Genomic DNA, 17,563 nt, shown 5'->3' on the forward strand with positions numbered 1-17,563 from the left:
TCCTGACAATTTTGAAATATAAAACAGATTTCTTTGTTAAATGGATATAAGCCAGACCTGAAAAGAAATTCTTTATAGGTCATTGGTATAATATTGGAAAGGAGCTTTATACAACTGAGTCTGCTTTTCTTGGGATCTGAGCAGGACTAGCAGGAAGACTGGCCAGCAGCTGCCCAGGATGCCAATCAGGAAGAGTTACTAAAGGGGACGCCTGGGTGGCTCAGTGGTTTAGCACCAGCTTTAGGGGTGATCCTGGAGACCTGAGATCGAGTCTCAGTGGTTGGGCTCCCTGCATGGAGCCTGCTTTTCCCTCTGCCTCTCTCTCTCTCTCTGTGTCTCTCATGAGTAAATAAATAAAATCTTAAAAAAAAAAAAAAGAAGAGGTACTGAAGTATCTCTAGAAAAGTAACACAGTGAAGAAAACAGCATTCGTCAGGACTTTCTTCAAGGAGGAAATTGTGTTTAATTGTAACCAATACTTTGATGAGACAATTAAGACAGGAGGAGAAGTAGAATGCTCTAGAACAAAACAAGGTCAACAAAATGCCTTTATGTAGGGTAGAATCAACCACCAAAGTTGATTGAGGTGAATTGGGTAAGGAGGCCAGGATGCTGCAATCTGTCATCATCCTTCTTCTGAGTAGTATTGCTCAAATCTGGCATTTCATTTGATTGCTGAAGAGACACCAAAAATCGGTCTGCTTGGGCAACCTACATGTCTTGATCAAGCCCTGCTTGAGGTTAGAAACAGTCTGGCTTTCTCTTTCAGCTCTCCTCCCATTCCCCAAAGTCCCTGCCTCCTCTATACATGGATACATGTACAATTCAATTACACGTATTTATTGAACACCTGGGAAGAGAGAGATGAGCATGGCACAATCCTGATCCCAGAGTAGCACATACTCTAAACAACTAAGTTAATATAAGGCAAACAGATGACTGCTCTGAAAGAGAAATGTCCAAGTACAAATATGGGGATACAGAAGGGGCCAAGGAAAGTCTTATGGAAGACGTGACATTTATGTAGGGCCTAAAGGGATCATAGGAACTAACCGGGTGCAAGAGGATAGAGGAACTCAAAGCTGATAAATGAATGTATCAACACATGACAGCCTAAGAGAACATTGTGCTTTCAGCAATCTGCAGAGTCTATAGTGGCCACAAAAGCAGGCAAAGGGCTATGGAATAGCAGGAGATGAGGCTAGAAACAAAGGTCAGAGCCAAAATTTGAAAAGTCTTTGGATGCCATGCCAAAGAGTTGGGATCCTACCATGGAAGCACTAGGGAGCTACCAGTGATTTTAAGCTAACGTAGGAGAATATATGTGGTCAGACTTGTGTCCAGTAAAAGCATGCCGGTAGCAATGTGAAAATTAATGAATGGGAGTGGAGTGCCACAGTGAAGGTGAGAATTGCCATGGTCTAGGATGAGAATGGGAAATAGAACAATGGAGACATTTCACAGATACAGTCAATGGGACCTAGTGACTCTAGTGCACAGTGATAAAGAGGCAAGAGTTCCTCTCAATTAATTAATTCCTACTCATCCTTCAGATCACAGATCAAATGCCACTCTTCCCAAAGGAAGCTGTGCAAATCCTAGGAATAAATTAGGTCCTTTCATGACATGCTCATGCACATTGGACTTCTCTTCCACAATTACTTGTTTGTAATGCTACGTTTGTGTAATAAATCAAATGAATATCTATATCTGCTATTACACTATGAGCCTCTTGAGGGTCTATTTTGTTTTCCATGCATCTTGAGCAAATAGCGGAGTGTCTGACTCATAGTAGGTACTCAAAAATTATTTCTTTGACAGCAATGGTTGAGGGAAGGCAGTGAAGGATCATACAAAGGCTTATATACTGCAGTATACCAGTGACATGATAAGCCCATGAACTAAGGCAGGGTACAAAAAAATGAGGAAAAAATGAAAATGGTGAGAAGAAAATCAATCCCAGCTTGAACATGGGGACTTAGAAATACCTGCAAGAATTCCAGATGGAAGATTCTCAACAGCTTTCGACTCAGGAGAGTCAATCTGAAGATTACAGATTTAGGAGCTATCCACCAGGCTGAAGAAATAGTAGTAACTGATTTACTCAAGTTGACTATGCATCTCCAAAAAGAAGAGGCCCAAAGGTGGAACCCTTGAAAAAGCCCAATGTAGAATCAGCTAAATGAGACAACAAAAATTCTTGGAAAGAAAAGTTTGAGAGCTTGGAGAGGACCAGGAGAGAGGTAGATTTCAAGAGACCAAGCAAGGCAGAGTTCAAGATAGAAAGGATGTTTAACAAGTTCCGATATTCCAAGGCATTAGGAGGTGGCTAGCAAGAGTAATAAAGAGGTGGGTTCTGTGATCAGGCAATGATGTCTCCTTCCAAGGCAAAAGACCCTTTTTTTTCTTTTTCTTTTTCTTTTTTTTTTCTCCAATAGATTTATTTGAAAAGGAATGGATTTTGAGGAGAAAAAAACATGAGGTAGAGGTATGGAATAGAAAATAAATACAAATGTAAGCTGTTTTGCTCATTGTTTTATAACCACAACAAATTCGTACAGAGAATGCCCTGTACAAAACAACACAATAAAGTTTCAAAGCTCGAGGTGTTCCCCCAGGCAGGGCTGAAGATTTCAGTCTCTGGTATTTGGAATTTAGGCTGCAGTCCTTGGTTTTGGATGGATCACTGGGTGTGTGACACAGTCCATGCTTTCAACCAGATTTGAACAGAAGAATGGCCACTTGGCCCAGGTAGAAGTAGATGAAGTGTTTGGTTTCATGTGTCACATAACTACTGAAGTTCCTCCCCACAATGCAGAGCCAGGTGGGGTTGTACTTCTTGTCAAACTCCTTCTTAATATGGGCCACAACGTCCTTCTCTATGTTATATTTCTCCAATGCCTGAGTCGCACACTCCACCGAGTCCTGTTGCATCTCCTCCGACATATCAGAGTTTTTATCACGGCCTTTTGGTCGCACATGGTTACCAAGGAGCAGGGGGTGGCCAACTGCAACGGTCTGCTGGGGGAGGGACTGGCAATGCTTAAACCTGGCTGGAGCTATGGTTGCTAAAGAAAGCCTCCAAAGAAAAGCTAAAACAATATAAGATGGGAACAACATGGGTGGAGAGAAGAAGACTGAAAAACATCCAAGGAAAGGGATTAATTCATTCTCTTACTCATTTAATTAGTTTTGAGCTCTTACTATGGGCCAAGCACTCTACATTAGAGGTGTAGCAGTAAACAAATTATGATGGTCTGTGGGACAGAAGATTTAAGAGGGGACAGGATGAAGATCAAAGAGGAAGAGTCTGACCTTGAAAATCCATGAGATCTCTCCTCCTTCTGGGCTAGAAAGGAAAGAGAAATGATCCAAGCCTAATGATTACAGATTAAAGAAATACTATGGAGGCAGGAGACTTCAAGGCTGCATTGGGTTGAGTTTCCCTGAAGGCAGAACCTGAGATGAGAGCTTGGGTGCAGAAGTTTAATTAGAAGATGATTCAAGGAAGTAGGGATGAGGGAATACAGAAAGACAGGGAAGGATTAAAACCAATGGAAGGGTATGTTATCAAGTTTGCCACCGAGAGCAAGGGTTTTGATTGGCCAGGACCTCCTAAGAATGCATACAGAATTATGCACCTAAGAATGAAAGGATGGAGCATGTATTCATATGTTCAAATCCCAGGGATTGACGGGAGCCCCTGAGGGCAGTTACTTCCCCCACACTTCCAGGTTCCCCTTTGGCCCAGGACTGGCAGGCTTGTAGCCTGAGAGAGGGTCCTGGGAAGGAAGCAGAAAAGGCACACATCAGATGCTACAGCTGGGAAGCTGACTGGGACAAAACTGGTTACCACAGTTGTAGCTGAAATCAGAGATGATGAGCTGTGACAATTGCTACCAGGGGAATCAGCCATAAAGATGTTATTGGTGAGAACTATGTGGAAATGATAAATCTTTCAACCTAGGCTGCTTAAGGAAGAAGCAAGGGATGCTGGAGAACATGGCTTGGGTAATTCTTCCAAGGTTTAAGCTTTCTGGCAATGCTTCTGGCCTCTTTATAAAGGGATGAACTTAGGGACTTATTAGTAGCTAAAAATTGAGATCATGAAGAAGGCTTTCATTCCCACAGGATAAGGGCCATGATATTAACTGCTGATACTTACTGAGTATTTGTTATGGGGCAGGCACTTTGCAGCAGCATCAAATGAATTATCCCTACAACCATGTATTGTAAGAACTGTCATCGTTCCCATTTTACAAGTTAAGAAACTGAGGCTAAGAGAGTTTTCTAAATGTTTAAAATCTATGAAATAACAACCTATTTCAAGTATGTGTGTCAACAACCCACACTTGCATACTTGTGTCTAAACACAGATACACACACATACACAAGATAAAATAAGATATGAGGATTTCCAGAGAATATAGTTTGGTTAGTTTCCCCATGCATGTCTTCATTATGTGGACAATAAAATATTTCTAAACTCTATGGAATGAACTTCTTTAATTTTTTTTATATATACCAAATGATCAATCTATTTTCTACAATTATACAAGACTAGAAATGAAGAAAATAGGGACCATTAGAGACAGAGACTGAAGTAAAAACCAACAACAAAATACCACTCAGACTACAGAGCTAAAATAAGTCAACAAAAAGCATCACAAAGGGGGAAGCTAAAGCATGTAAAGACTTTTAAACTCATTACACATGAAAATGTAAATCTGATTGCAAAATTATCTGCATCTTTAATCTAGAAGTTCATGATCATGCTAGAGGTAGGAGCCAAAATTTAATTTAAAGAGCAATTTTGGCCAATCACCCCCTATTTTCCTTAACAAAAGAGCAGGGAGGGAGAGAGAAATGACATGGCTGATATCCACAGAAGGCCAGAGGAAGGAAAAGCAGATGTGTTCACATCACCGACACACTCGGGTCTGGCTTGCAGAGGCTGGTTAGGCAACGCTGCCCTCCCTGGAATGGAGCTGGTTTATAATTAGTTTAGGCTGTGGAGGCCTGTATCATTAAAAAGATGACAACTGGACGCTTGCCACAATCAAGATAATGTTTCATAATCAAATTAACTCGGCTCAAGAGCTTGATTTGGAGCCTGTTTATGGCTAACCATCAAATGGCTTCCAGGGTACTTAGAGCATAAGATATGAAAAAGACACTAGGTAAGGAGCACATGAACATAAGAAGCATGTGACGATATGGCCATTTGTTGGCCACAGAGCATTCCTGATGGGGGCGGGGGGCAAGGGGACAGTGAGCACAGAAGAAAGGGATTAGAAAAACCCCCCCTATCAATCCTCAAAGAACTGAATACATTTTTCACAAAATCATATTAAAGCCACATGCTTTAAACTGTATATGGTTACATACTTCAGCACAAGTATTCCATCAGATCCTAAGTTGCTCAAAAGCAGGAATCTTCCAGTCATATGTCTTTGCTGCACCATAACCTCATACATTGCCGGGAGCTATGTGTGGACCCAGAAAACCCTGTGTCTGTAGCATGCTGTTATAATAATTAGGAAAGGCCAACGTAGAAACATAGAAAATCTTTTTGATCTACTGGGAAGCAAGAATCATACATAGATGCATTGTGACCATGTATAAAAATAGGCATGTTTGAGGACAACTATAATGTTGATAATGTGCAAAGATGAAAACGGTAGTGTGGGATGTTAGAATTCTGCGTATGGTGGTGTTTTTCCTAAAACTGTCTAATGTCAAAGTGTCATCTTTTCCATTTCAAAAGCTATCAGTATCTTCATGTTGGAGGGAGGGAAGGTACCTGGCAGGCAATGAATCATTGGCATACAGGATAAGGTTCAAACTCCATGGCTTGGAGATCTGGTCCAGCCAGGAATGCCAGTTGCATATCCTGTCCCTCCTCCTTCCTTCTTCTCCACCAGACTTAATTACCTGTCTTTCCCAAAATGTATTATAGATCTCACTTTCCATTTTGTTCTTTCTTTTTTTCCCCCTGCACATATCATTCTCACTACCTGGAATACCCTTCCTCCCACCCATTCTTCAAGAGCTAAATTCTATTCATTCTTCAGAAACAGCTGAAATGTCCCCTGACAAGGCATCCCTGATTCTCCACGCCCTACACCAATCTCATTTGTTTGCCCCACATCTGTGTTTCTAGAACAACTTATGCTTAGATCTTTCAGAGAGTCTGTCACACTATGTTCCATTCACTGGTTTACCACCTCTCTCTTCCACCAGCCTACACACTACCTACAGATGTGGTACCTGGGGTCACAGAGGCCAATGGATGACCCAAGGTCCTACTTAACAAATTGTGAGTGTGGTCACTTCATCAAGACTTTTTTGGTTCCAAGTAATAGACATCCATTGAAACTACTTTGTGCTCCAAAAAGGGAATTTATTTGTAAGGAGACAAAGAAAAAGATACTTCTCAAAGCCCAGCCGTGGAAAGTGCAATCACTAAGGTCTGGACCCTGGAGCCAGAAAGCTTAGAGAATCAAGGCAGCTTGTCTCTTAATCAATCAGCTTGATTATCCTCCCTCTGCACCCCCTCCCACCTCACAGCCACTTAACCTGCATCTCTCATCTTTCCATAGGCCCGTTGTCTTTCTCCCTATTTCTCAGAATGACAGTTAGTATAGCGGCTGAAGGCCTGAGATCATACTACCTGGGTTCTTGCCTGGTCCTGCCACTACCCAACAATATGATCTTGGATAAATTAATTAACCTCTCTGTAACTCAGTTTCTTCTTCTATAAAATGGAAATAAGGAGATCTACCGTCACAGGGCTGCTATGAGGATGACGAAATTAATCCAAGACTGGCTTTCCATGATTCCCAAATTCACCTACGTATCCAGCGTAACTACAAATGCCTTAGTCCCAAATTCACCTTCTGGGAGAGACAATCTGGCCCATCTTGAGTGGGCTGTGCATCCTTGATCCATTCAGATATGGCCATGGAAGCCAAGTTACACAGTAAAACATGACTGCCATGGCTCACCCTTGAAGGTGAGAGTCAGGGCAGTTTTCAGAGAACAGGGCCATGGTCTAAGCCCACACCACAGGCAAAAGCCTACTCTAGCCACTCCTTTCCCCTCATCTGCCCACGCAGCCACATCTGTGGGCCTGCTTTGGATTACAGCCTGGGCACTTCCCCTCACGGCCTGCATGAGGCTCTCATCTACAACACATAGCTGCCTATCTGTCTGCAACGGCACCTAAGGGAGCTCCACACTCCAGCACTTAATAAAGCTTAATGGTGATGATGGTGACACTGACAAGAGTGACGGTGGCACAACAGGCCACACCACAGGCTGCTATTGCTTCCCTGCAGTTTGCTGCTGGGCCCCGTGGCTTAAAGTGGAAGCCAGCACATCCTTCTAACTCGGCTAATGTGGCTCGACTCTGGGGCCACCCCTCATCAGCTCCTATCCAGCTGCTAGTTAGGTAGATTTATACCCCACTAAATCTATTGTCACACAGGGATTCCTTCCTTGCAGCCAGGCCTTAAAGAACCTAGGCAAGGCCTCCAAAGACAATTAACCATTTGATTCAAAGTATGCTGTTGCCACTCCAGAATTTCCAAGTAAATGAGGTCTGCCTGGGGAAACTGCATCTTTGAAACAGAAAAATAGTCACCACAGCCTTGGGCTCTAACCTAGCCCATAAAGTCCCTCTGGCAGCTCTGTATCAAATTTTTGCTATCCTAGTAAAATCTCCCCAACAAAAACTAGATTTGTAAACCAGCACGTCTTTAAAGTCCCTTCACAACATGTTAGCTCCTGCAGTTTTCAAAACAGCCCTGGTGGGTAGGTATTGCTGACATCATTTCACAGAAGAAACTGAGGCTCAGAAAGCTTATGACAGTTGCCTAGGATCATGCAAGCTGAAAGCAACAGACCCCTAATTAAACCCAAATCAGCTAGCTCCTTGCCCATGGTGCTTCCTCTACCATACCATTGCCTGCTGTCACTTGCTTTCCTGATTTCAAACCAAGAATCAACATCTCTAAACTGTTTGTGTGGACACATTTGAGCACCGGTGCTCTGTGGCAGTGCCAGATAAGGTAAGCTCTGTACCCACCCAACCAGAATACTAATCAGATTCACATAATTAGCTTTCATATAAGATTTCATTGGAAAAAATGAAGCAGCATACCTTATTTCTTTCACCATCACCACCTCCAACATCATCACATTTATTTGGCACTCCATGGATATCAGACACTACGCCAAGTATTTTACAAGAGCTATCTCAGGTAACTCTCACAGTGATGAGATACTTTTATTACCTCCTCATTTTACATATTAAGAAACTGAGGCACCCAAAGCCATTAGCCTTGCCCAAGGTCACTACCATGTAGCAAGTAGCCAGATAGATATTTGAAGCAAGTACTCATTCTAGACCTTAAGTCGCCATTTCTAGTGTTTCAAGAAACCAATTCCAGGACTAGTATCAAGATCTTAATACTACTCTCTTTCATAAAAATATTCTGCCTTTGAATTTCTAGCTTGCAATGATAAGTAAAATACACTAGAGTAACTACCTCCAAACATTTCCAGAAGCAGGCAGGAAAATAAATAAATAGCCAAGGTTTCTCTGAAGAATTTGAATAGAAGGGTATGCATTTAATAGACATTACAATAAATTCTGCTCATAGCATGCAGAACAGTCTCACTTGCAAATGGTGAAAACCCCAGCTCATGTGTATGTGGCTTCATAATCATCAAGTAAGGTTGCGGTATATACATACATACAACTTTAAGGAATGCTGGTACTTTAAGTGGATTTGAAGAGCAAGAACAGCCTAAAATCAGCCACCATCACTGAATACAGTCACTGGAAGGCCCGGAATTCACTTTAGAAAATTCATCTAAAAAAGGACTCAGAAAATGGCAATGTTCACTCATGAAATCAAAGACAACCTAAATATTCAACTCATCACCACCTATGAGGTTAAAGACCTTTAATGTCTCTTTGTACAAGACAATGATTGGTGGCGGAGTGTAAGGGGCAAGAGCACCTTGGGGACAACTATCTCTGGGTGGGAGTCCTGACTATGTCATTTACCAGCCCTGTAGCTTTAGGCAAGGTGCCTAAACACACTAACTGGTTTGGTTATCCATAAATTTGAGTAAAAGTGGCACCTATTTGATGGGATTTCTATGCTTAATAAACAACTATCAAGATGATGATACTGGTGATAATGATGATGATGAAAGCAGCAAAGATGATCATCCGACTGCTTTTACTCCTGGCAAAATGAGTAGATGGGAAATGGGCAAGTTCAGCACAAAAAGAACAATCTTCCTTTTTCTCTTTCCTGTTTTTGTTTGGAAATTCTTTGCACTGTTCATCTCTGTTCAAAACCTGATTTCCTCTTGAGAGTCCCTTCATAGCTTCTGTTAGCAGAGAAAGGCATGTTTCTTCTCTTTCCCAACTGGGTGAGAGCTGAGGACTTTGCCACTTGATATAAGGTCACTCTCTTCTTTATATATAATTGTAACCAATGACAGCTGGCTTGTTTTGCAAATTTTCACAACAGGACCCAAAGTACAAGGCTCACTAACATTTAAAAATGTTACAGATTGGGGCGTTTGGCTGGTTCTATTAGTAGAACATGCTCTTGATCTTGGGGTTGGGAGTTTGAGCCCCACATTGGATGTGGAGATTACTTAAAAACAAAGTATTCACAATGTAAACACTGGAGCCACCTAGTTCAGTGCTATTATCACTTAGGTGACTATGAGGAAGAGGAAGGGAAGAGAATGAGCATTTTGAACACACCAACAGTATACCAGGCAGAGAACTGGAGCATCAAATACAGTTGTAGGTAATTGAATGCATAATCCAAATTTAGGTGAAATAAGCGTGAGAAAATGTATAGAATAAGTAAGGAGATATTTTCTTCTACTGCCCTTATCAAAGAATATCTGATGTTTGCAATAGCAGATGAGGGTGTATATATAAGCAGTACTGAACACATCATCCTCTCTGCTGCTACTAAGGATGTAAAAGAACTATAAAGAAAATCTTTGATCATAATCAAAGGGAGGGGCAAATTCCGTGAGGGCAGGAACCATCTGCGTCCTAGTAACCAAGGCATCCTCAGCACCTAGAACAGAGTTTGAGCAGTAGAAAGTGTACAAAGTGCTGGATAAATTAAAGTATGCATGGATTCTCCCAATATGTGACTGCAATCAAAGTCCAAAGCTGGTAGGTTTCAATGTCTTCTTCCTTATTCATCTAGAAGAATGCCCTACCTTGTTAGCCATCACCACCATTGACAATAATGAAAACATAAGTTCATAACAAAATAATATTTTAAAAATACATAGCATAGTAGGTCATTAAAAATAGACTAGGGAGTATTTTACATTGAGACACTAGGGAACATCATTACTTTGAAATGTCACTTTCTGCTTTAATTAGTACGCTCTAATGATAAGTATATGTCATTCTAATCTAATGAAAGTCTTGAATGCTTATGGAATCTGGGTCACAGCCCTCTCTGGGAGGTACACGGATGTACAAAGAACAAACAGAATGCATGTGTTGATGTCAACCAGCTTACTTATCTTTATTAATATAATTGCCAAAGTTTCAAGTTTTAAAAATCTGAGAATGAATCTGTCCACCACACTGAGCACTCCCAGCATAGCAATCTGATCTCCGTTCACATCTCTCAAGACTAAGACAGCCTAAGCTGTTTTAGTAAGGGCCACGTGAAATTCCCAGATTCTTGGAGGTATTCAGAACAGGACCACCTGCTCAGAGGCATATTTTTAATAAAGACGACAATAGTTCTGCTTCTGCACAGGGAAATTTATAAGGCTGTCTTTGCTTCCTTCCACCTATTAGGGCACTTTACCCAAGTACAGTGTGCTCACTCGTCAAAGCTTCAAAGACCCCAATAATGGACTTCTCTTTTCAAAGATAAGTTTTAGTTGTTGCTCCTTTCATTTAGCAGTTAGAATATAAAAGAACCAAGAGGGATACCGACAAATACCTCTGATCTGCTTGTTGTGACAATGTCAGATAAAGAAATTCTGTAGCCTGGAGAGATATTTGATTCTTTCATTTGAATGTCAATACCAAACACCTCTCCCAGCCATTCCACCAAAAGCCTGAAGAATGTATCTCAGAAACAGAACACAGGAAGCTATTGCGCGTGGATGTGGCTTCAAGTTCCTTTTTACAGCTTCTGGCCAAAAAAGGAAGAAAGAAAGAAAATCAAGGACTGATGTCCTCTGCTTCATGTTCTCCAGATTCTGTCAAAAATGGAGGTCATTTATAGTTTCATCAATTGAGTGACCCACAGTGGACTCCAGCTTTCTCAGGATTGTAATGGCAATGTCAGTTCTCAAAAGCACTCAAGCAAGTTACTAAGCTTTTAACCAGCTCCTTGCAATAGCTTGCTTGGTTACCCAGGGCTTCATTCTGGTGCAAATCTGCAACCCTGTGGAGACGACAGTTCAGCCTGGCCCCACCAGGGTCTCTCATTTACTATTCAGGTTTCATGCAGATCAGCTCATTCACACATCCGCAATGACCAATCCACCTCCAGCAACTCAGCACCCTCACAATTGCAAAGCAATTTCTGGGGGGGGGGGGGGGGGGGAGTGAAAGCTTCACTCGCTTTTCACAGAAATGGCTCATGTAGATATTATCTTAAAATACCTTCTCTTTAAAAATTTTTTATTTTAAACTGAGAATTACATGCTGTGCTGAAATAGAATGGTGGTGGGTTCTGATTATATCTTTTTTTTCCCATTTCAGTTTCACTCTTAGCATAGAAAATACCAGGTTGCTCTCTTCTGCTCTCCTTTTTCTCCCTGATATTAAAAGTTTAATCTGCTGAGTCAAAAGCAGCTTTAGTATTAAACTTTCATCTTGTATCTCCCCCCTCCCCCAATACCTAAGAACAATGTGATTTTACATCAATTCCCACTATGGATGTGCTCCTGAGAACTGCATGCTAAATAAATCAAGGCAACTGGTGTGTTTGAATGGGACTCCAATCACTGAAGTGGGAAAAAGATACCTGGGTTTCCTAACCAGCTGTGATTACCTTTCCTTCTCTTTTATTTTTAATGTATTTATTTTAAGTGGGTTCCATGCTCAACATGAAACTCTTGACCCTGAGATCTAGAGTTACAAGCTCTACCAACTGACCCAGCCAGGCCCTCTTCCTTTTGTCCTCCTTTAAAGAACAGGCAAGAGATTTTCCAGTCCATCTATGACATTCTTGTATTATGCTTCAATACCTTATTGGGTGACAATATGAAAAGTTCTGCAACCATAAAAAAATGATTTCTACAAAAATGACAATGAGGGAATCCCTGGGTGGTTCAGTGGTTTAGCACCTGCATTCAGCCCAGGGCATGATCCTGGAGTCCGGGGATCAAGTTCCACATCGGGCTCCCTGCATGGAGCCTGCTTCTCCCTCTGCCTGTGTTTCTGCCTCTCTCTCTCTCTCTCTCTCTCTCTCTCTATGTCTCTCATGAATAAATAAATAAAATCTTTTTTTTAATGACAATGAAAAATAATGTTTATAACATTTAAATCTCTTTCAAATGAAAAATTATCCCACAAAGTTTCTATAAATTACCTTGTTTTCACTAGGATTTTCTTAAAACATGCCATATCAAAAAGGGTGATCCAAATATACTGGAGTAATTGTTAACATTTAAAATTAGGCTGTTAAAAAATAAGAAATTGTTTTAAAATAATACAATCAGGCTATTGGCCTTTAAAAGCCATATTCAGGACGCCTGGGTGGCTCAGTGGTTGAGCATATGCCTTTGGCTCAGGGTGTAATCCCAGGATCCAGGATGGTGTTCCACATCCGGCTCCTTGTGGGGAGCCTGCTTCTTCCTCTGCCTGTGTCTCTGCCTCTCCCTCTCTGTCTCTCATGAATAAGTAAATAAAATCTTTTAAAAGAGGAAAGAAAGAAAGAAAGAAAGAAAGAAAGAAAGAAAGAAAGAAAGAAAGAAAGAAAGAAAGAAAGAAAGAAAGAAAGAAGAAGGAAGAATTGATATCCGAGGCATAGCACACGCAAAAAGGCAAAATATTAACTACATCTATTAAAGTGAAATGTCCAGAATAGACAAATCCATAGAGTAGGTTTCCATTTCATATCAATGGAATCATATAGTATGTGGCTTTTGTGACTGGCTTTTCTCACTTAGCATATTTTCAAGGTAAATTCATGTTGTAGCATGTATCAATACTTAATTCTTTTTTAAGATTGAATAACATTCCTCTGTATGGATATACCACATTTGTTTCCTTTCATTGTAATTGGACATTTGGATTCTTTCTACTTTTTTTTTTTTTGGCTATTATGAATAATGCTGTATGAACATTAATGTATACGGTTTTGTGTAGGTATATGTTTTCAGTTCTCTTGGGTATAGCAAGAATTGCAAATGACCTAGGAGTAGAATTGCTGGGTCATTTTATAATTCTATGTTTAACCTTTTGGGAATGATAAACAATTTTCCAAAGTGGCCATATCACTTTACAATCCTACCAACAACACATGAAAGTTCTAATTTCTCCATATTCTCACCAAAATTTGCCATTGTTATTTTTATGCTAGCTGTTTTGGTGCACATAAAAGTGGTATTTATATTTTTATCTTATTTTTTTTTACGATTTTATTTATTCATGAGAGAGAGAGAGAGAGGCACAGAGACACAGGCAGAGGGAGAAGCAGGCCCCATGCAGGGAGCCTGACGTGGGACTCGATCCTGGGTCCCCAGGATCACACCCTGGGCTGAAGGCAGTGCTAAACTGCTGAGCTACCCGGGCTGCCCTAAAAGGTACTTAATTATGGTTTTCATTTGATTTGCTTTCCTCAATGATGAAAATTGTTGGGGATCTTTTCACGTGCTTATTAACCATTTGTATACCTTCTTCAGAAAAATGTTTCATCAGGTCCTTCGCCCATTTTTCAATTGGATTATTTGTCTTTCTATTCTGGAGCTGTAAGAGTTTTTATGCATGTACACAAAGTCTCTTATCAAATATATGATTTTCTTTCATCCATGGGCCATTTTTTCAATTGCTTGATGGTGTCCTCTGACAAGAGTTTTAATTTCAATGAAATCAAATTATTGATTTTGTATTTTGTTATCTGTGCTTTTGGTGTTAGATCTAAGGAACCTAACCTAAGGTCACAAAAATTAACTCTTATTTTATCCTAGGAGCTTTATAATATTAGCGCTTACATTTAGGTCTGTGATGCATTTTGACTAACTGTGAGGTAGAAGTCTAAATTCATTTTTTTGCATGTGTATATCCAGTTGTCCTGTCAACACTTGTTGAAAAGACAAGTTTCCCCCATTGAACTGTCTTGGCACTCTTGTCAAAAAGCAAATTACCATAAACATGAGGGTTTATTTCTGGACTCTCAATTCTATTCTGTTGATTTGTTCTTACATTAGTATCACATAAACTTGATTACTACAGTTTTCTAGTAAGTTCTGAAGTCAGGTAATGAGAGTCCTACAACTTTCTTCTTCTTTCTCAAGATTGTTTTGGGTATTCTGAATCCCTTGCAGTTCTATATGAATTTTAGGATCACTTTGTTCACTTCCAAAGAAAAAAAAACACCTGGGACTTTAAAAAGGATTATGTTGAGGATGTGGATTATTTGGAACATTATGGGAATCTCAGCAATGTTAAGTTTTCTGATCCATACATATAGGAAATCTTTCCATTTATTCATTCTTTAATCCCTTTCAACAATATTTTACAGTTTTTATAGTGTATCAGTCTTGTACTTCCTGTGTCATGTTTATTTCTATGCAATTTTTTTTGCTACTGTTATAAGTGGGATTGTTTTCATAGTATCATTTCGAGATTTTTCATTGCCAGTGTACAGAAATAAAATTGATTTTTGTATATTGATCTTATATCTTGCCACATTGCTGAACTCATTTATTAGTTCTAATAGTTTTTTAGTGGATTTGCCAATGCACTTTTAACTTAAACTTTTAAATTATTTTGACCCCCACTATACTTCCAAACATTAGTGTATGCTACTCTTATGCAACAATTATCTTCAATATTGAGCAATTAAATTTTGTCTGCTCCCAGCTCTCATGGCAGCCCCTTCAATTAACCCCTTAGCCTAATGACCACTCTACTCTCCATAGGAAAGTGGAAAGAACATCAACAAGAAAAATTACTTCTTCCTTAATTCTTTCTATTTCTAGAAGTTAGTAAAACCATTCAGAATAGTAAAAGTAAACATGCTAAGCTACTAAAACTCTTCTGCCCAGCATTACTTTGCTAAAATGAAGTCAAGCAAAACGTAACCAAAAGTGGATTTTGACATTTCATATTTTGTTGAATACTGCTAGGGTGCTGGCAATCACTGTCTCTTACATACAAATTAACAGCCTACCATCTGTCAAGTGTTGGGATAATCACAGGGTTTAGTGCACAATATGGTTATTAGAATATGACCTGACAAAAAGGAAAAGAACACAACCTAATTTGGACTATAAAATCTATGATCTCACTTGCAAATGACAGTTTGACAAGCTATTATTCTGCATTTTGGCTTCTACAGTAAAAGCAGTTTTATGCATACGTAATTCTATTAGTTATACAGGCAACAGCCTGTGGAAGATTGCTTTAAACTATAAAATCAATTTGGTCATACAGTATTTTTTAACTAATTCTTAGACAAATATTTGCACCACGAATAAGTGGGAATGTAATGATCTGAGCCTTCACATTTCCAAGTAAAGCACCGATCATTTGGCAAAAATGTCTTTGTGATATTGCTGCCAGCGATTCCACAGAATTCTTCAGGGCATATGCAAAGAAAGGGTTGTAGGAACTTATTAAAACCATTCACGTGAACATACATCAAAGTCAAAAAGTTGACAGTTTTGAAAAGTGTAATATATGAAACACTTTGGTATAGAATTTACTTCATCCCCAACAGTGACATCTGCTAATGAGCATCATTAATATTGCCTACTTTTATTTATCCTAATGCCTCATGGGTGCTATCTTTATGTACATTCCTCTGTAACACCTTTTGTTTTCATCCAGGGGGAAAAAATCCATACTGACAGCTGCCTCTAATAAAGATGATTCCAACAAAACTCTTCTCTTCTGGTTACAGAGAGAATATAGAGTGCCAAGTTCTTTTTATGGTTGTTTTCTGCCTCTCAAAACAGTGCATAAATGTGTAGTGTTCCTGAAGGTTATTTAAGGGTACACCCATTGTGTCTAAAACACATGCTTAAGAGAGAAATGCATTAATTAAGTCTCAAGGCAAAATGTTCTGTTGAGGTGACAAAACAAAACAGATTTTTTAATATTAGCAATTATATTACCTGGGGAGCTTAAGTGAGATAATAACTATATAATACATTAAGCAACTCACAGTGCAAATTATGTTGCTTTGTTTTAAACTGCACATCTTTCCCATTATTTTCACACTTGTTTCTTTTCACGGTAGAGAAAAATGATGTATTTTTCTGTCATGTTGGCTCAATATAAGGTGAGTCAGGGTGCCAAGGCTCTTCCACAAAGGATCTTGGGATCCAATTTTAATATGCTGAAATATGAATTTTAAGAACAGTGTGTGATGAATTGTAAGGCTGCACAATACCCCCAAATTTCGTAACACCGAGTCCTTCATGGCTATTCTCTGAAGACTAGAAAAAAATTGATTAAAATTTGAAGAACTTTAAATATATAAAAGCATATAAAATATTATTTACATCCATGAGTTTAGAATGATTCATCTATGGCAGCAACCCTGCTTACAAGTACAATATAAGATCAGTGAACAGAAAAACATAAACAAAAAGATACAGAGAATCGGGGAAATTTATTATTCATTTACAGAAGAGCCAGTGCTTTTTTTCCCTTTAGAAAAGAAAAAATTAAAAAAAAAAAAAAAAAAAAGAAAGAAAGAAAAGAAAAAATGTAAAAATCCCAGGTTCAGGGCAGCTGGGTGACTCAGTGGTTGAGCATCTGCCTTCAGCTCAAGGCATGATCCCGGGGTCCCAGAATCGAGTTCTGTATCAGGCTCCCCACAGAGAGCCTGCATCCCCCTCTGCCTATGTCTCTTCCTATGTCTCTCGTGAATAAAATATTTAAAATAATAATAAACAAAATAAAATAATAAAGTAAAATTAATAAAATAAAAAATCCCAGGTTCTTTCTAGCTACCTCTGCTCTTATCACTTAGTATATTTATGAAACTTTTTTTTTTTTAATGTGAAGGCTATCTGTCATGGATGTGACTTCATAAATGAACAAAAAGTGCCCTCTGGAAATCCTTTTCTCTCAGAAAGAATTATTCCCAAACTTGGAAGTCCAGTTAAATCCAAGCATTAAATACATCAAAAAGAGAGAAAGAGGGGAGTAAAGAGGGATAGAGGGAAGAAAAGGGGCAGTGTGGGGGGGAAAATCAATGCCTGGTCAAAAGACAGGAAAAAATTAACCAAATTATTTATGTGAGGAGACTATGAATAATTTAATGTCTTTGGACTTTTATTCACTTTTCTAAACAAACACACA

The 17,563-nt window shown here is 39.4% G+C and overlaps 1 protein-coding gene and 1 pseudogene across 5 annotated transcripts in view; both read right to left on the reverse strand.

Annotated features, from left to right (window-relative positions):
• The window catches only part of FHIT (fragile histidine triad diadenosine triphosphatase), a 1,370,758-nt gene that overhangs the window by 1,270,947 nt on the left and 82,248 nt on the right, over positions 1-17,563 (reverse strand). The gene's annotated exons all lie outside the window — the stretch shown is intronic.
• On the reverse strand, positions 1,372-2,981 carry LOC121495482 (annotated as a pseudogene).

This window comes from Vulpes lagopus, chromosome 7 (genome assembly GCF_018345385.1).
Source record: "Vulpes lagopus strain Blue_001 chromosome 7, ASM1834538v1, whole genome shotgun sequence".
In the NCBI taxonomy this organism is placed as follows: Eukaryota; Metazoa; Chordata; class Mammalia; order Carnivora; family Canidae; genus Vulpes; species Vulpes lagopus.